Below are 4,085 nucleotides of genomic sequence, written 5' to 3' on the forward strand. Positions count from 1 at the left end.
TGAGACACCAGAGCTCATTAACACACTCCAGATTGCATCCTGCAGTGACCAGGTTTTAGAGCTTCTCAGAAGTCTGGACGACATGGTCTTTGGGAGTCTTCAAATGTCTCCATCTGAACCACGGATCTAAGAGACACAAAGGGAAACAGAGACAAAGGCACAATTGTAGAATACTGTATAGACATTTTAACTTGTATGTGATTTTAGTGAGAGCTTATCTAATGTTCAAAGATAGCTGCTACTGATGCCAAAGCAACTTCTTCCAGCCGACGACAGGCAATGCATGCCCATGAGTTGTCCCATACAAATCTGAGCGGTTACAACTGCTGAACCCTTATCTTCAGAAAGAAACAAATGAGCAGGTTGTTAAGTAATATAAAAGTAAATCTCTCCGATTTTCTCTTATACATGTTCTTTTTCATTCTTTGAATAAGCTCCCTGAAAACATTGCTCCTTCTCTTTTAGCCACATGTAAAGCCTACAACATATGAGGCGCCTTATTGAACCACCGATTCTCCTCTGCAATCATGAGCCAGTTAGAAACAGAATTTGGTAAAGAGGAACCATGTTTTGAGGCTTTGCTTCCAAGAAAAAAAAACTACAAAAACGTTTTCATTAACGTCTACAATTCACTACCAGTGCCTACTTGAGGTGACATCTCCAACAATGCGTTTTGTTTTTTTACATCTCGGATCGCACAATTGTTTCGTCTGATTTTGTCACATTGATTTGTTCTCTTTCAAACAATGTAATAAAGTCATGTGTTTTGGAAGTGTTGCACATTACTGTCTTAAATTTCACATTTAATTGAGCATAACATCTATCATGGAGTACCTGCAGCGATAAGTATTACAATTCAAGAAATGACACAGCACGATACAGAGAATTCACTAGATTGGTATTTTGATGGATGATAGCCACTCTATAGTAAAATAGTTTATTGATTTATATTGAAAACAAGGTCCCTGGGTTGTTATGGATATAATCGGTTTTTCAGGAAGGCATATAGGTGTTTTCAACATCCTCCCTACCTCTGTCTGCACAGCACAAATACAGTCACAGATCAAATATGACCTTTAGTAAGCTGCTGGAAAGAGTTAGCATAGCGGCCATCCCAAGGACATCCTTTTGATTTAATAGATTGTATCATGGCTTGGAGCCAGTAGATTTTAAGTTGTGTGCATAAGTGAAACGGGATACGCAAGGGTCATAAGATTCATAAGATTCAGCAAAAGACGGGTGGTTGTGTTTTACATATTTAGCTTACAGTTAAACATGATAGATGTTGATGTATAGTGACGGAGAGACAAGTATTACCTATTAAAAAAACAAAGCAAAGTGTGTATTATAAAATGAATCCTTTCCAGTCTTTATTATACAGTACAGTACATGTCTTTGAAATACTTACAATATGCTACTAATTTAAAATATCTCAGCACCAATTCACGACGGCAAAAGTGGGGGAAGCGGGCTCGTACATTTTAGTTAATGGGATAAAAATGCATTTGTAATGGTTCAAATCATGAATAATTTAGCAGTATAACTTAAAAAAAAGAAATAGCAATTAGCAAAAAACATCTATTTGAATGATGAAAGATGTTTGCTTATATGCATTACTAAATTTTAAACTGTTTGCAACAACTCATCATCCAACAGAATTACACATATATTGATAACTGTAACGAACATTAACAAAACCAAGAAAGGGCAATACTGATATGGTTTAATTGTTCAATAATAAACCATTGGCAATAAAACAGCAAAAAGATATCTTAAATTATATGGTACCATTAAAAGAGAAGTCATTTCTTCCATACACACATTTTGGGCCAAATTTCATTCATTAAGTTTGAACTTCATTGCATTTCAAGCTGCTCTTTACCAATTTGATGAAAAGAGAAAAAAATGTTATGGAGCTACAAATATCTGCCACTGAATGGATATTTTTCAAAGGCAGAGCTGATCTGAAGGCTGATCTGCTGACAGAGCAATCAGTGGTGGGTGCTACGCCTCTGCTGCGACGCCATCAGCTGTAACTGCTGTATGCTGTATTCCATATATAGCACCTTTTACATTTTAACCTTTTGCAAACATTAACCTAACATTAGCAACAATAAACGTATTGTTATCCTAGACAAAGTGCGCTGTAGCACCAAAAACCCCCGATTGTACTGGATTTAGCGAGATGAACTCTTCATTTGCAAGATGAAGAATGAGCTATCTAAAGCAACAGCGTTGTTTTAAATCCACAAATGAAATGACTCGACGAGAAATATCAGTCAAATTAAAAACTCAAGGCTGCTTCACTGATACCAACATCTTCAAAACTAAGTTGTATAAGAGCCACTTCACCTTTTTCATGAATGCACTACCATTTGGTAACCTGAGCAACAGATGATGAGTATGACTGATATAGTGATGCATTTTGATCATAGGTCATACTGTTTGTCTTGACAAGCACTCATAAGATTTCTATATTCTCTTCTTAAAAATTGCTCCCCCACATCCTTTTTGCTAAAGTGTGTGTTTTTCATTTTTTGAAAGGAAGCCATATGTGAGACCTTTAGTGGAGGTTTATTTAATAAGTTCAAGATGGCCAGCACCTCTGAGGTTTTGGAGAGGTGTAATTGGTCCACAAGGTGAAACATCCTTCAAAATGGTTACCACAATGGTCTGGTCATCAGGATGCAGGGAAGCAACTCTCCAAACTTAAGGTTCTAGGGGACAAATAAAAAAAAAGCGATGTCTTTTCAGAGCAGTGCTGAGCTGAGCTGCCCGGACGCTGCCACAGCGTAGGCTCTTTATAAGCCTCACCGAACAGAAAGGAGGTGACACATTTAGAGAAAGTGGTGCGAAACAGGCAGCTTTTCAAGAAAGGTGAACAAAGGCTGCAATTACACCGCCTCCTCAAAGCTGTTTACTGCTCTCAAGTCTTTGAATACCCCCCCAAAAAAGAGAATGACCCGAGCCACTTCATTAAACATAAAAAGTACAAATCTAACACTGACATTTCTTCTATGTTGCATTTTTTTTCGAAGGCAAATAAACTGAATTTTTGGAATGAAAGTCTGCAAATCTTTCCAAAAGCTTGAAACAAAATTGCCAAGGCTGGCTCTAATTTATGAGTTGCGACAGAGATGTAATATCTTCTGCCTCCAGTTTATTCCCAGAATAAAATCTTGTTTTGTTTATATCTAAATAAAATCAGACAGTTTTAGAAATTGAGCAAAATTCCAATTTGTTTAAAAAAGGGGGGAATTTTATTTGTTATGCCTGTTTTGGGGTGCCAGTAATATCTGAAAAAAAGGCTACATAAGAACTCTGCTACCAGCTTGGAGGCAATAAGTGCACCAAAGTGGTCATTCATCACTCTCCACACTTACTCATTAACACTCCTTCTACACAAAATCACTACTGGTATTTGAGATTGTGCCTCACACTGTCTATTCTCCCCCCTTCCCCCCCTTTCCCGTCAATGACAATAAAACAGATAATTCCCCTGACTGAGTAATTATCTCGCAGAGGATTCCCCTGCAAGAGATCAAGTTAACTGACATCTATTGCTTATCGTAGGACATTGCGGGCTGTGAATGGTAACTGATGCAAAATGGTGTGACGCAGAAAAAAAAAAAAAAAAAAAAGCCTGTGCTGCAGACATATTCCTGCAAGAAAACGCATTGCTGAACTCCAACTGAGATAATTACTGATGAAACGATACAAAATACAACTCCCAAATCTTCCCAACGGATGGGGAGGGGGGGTTTTAGAGGAGGGAATTAAATTGTCCTTGTTGTCTCCCTATATATTTTACAGGAAGCATGCAAGTGTGAAAAAAAAAAAAAAAAAAAAAAAACTGTTTAGCTGCCCTCTCTACCCAATATTTAATCTGAAAAAGTCCCTTGGTGCTCTATCCCCATCCATCCCAAACTTCTTAGCAAAAATAAACAAAACAAAGAATCTGACCGGCAGCACATGTCGCTTCAGCCCTCCATACTGAGGTTATCTTGAAAAAAAAAAAAAAAAAAGTTCTTGATTCAGACCAAGTTCATAAATACAGCTGGACTTCAAAGCTCTTTCTGCCCCCT

Source organism: Anoplopoma fimbria, chromosome 10 (genome assembly GCF_027596085.1).
Source record: "Anoplopoma fimbria isolate UVic2021 breed Golden Eagle Sablefish chromosome 10, Afim_UVic_2022, whole genome shotgun sequence".
NCBI lineage: Eukaryota > Metazoa > Chordata > Actinopteri > Perciformes > Anoplopomatidae > Anoplopoma > Anoplopoma fimbria.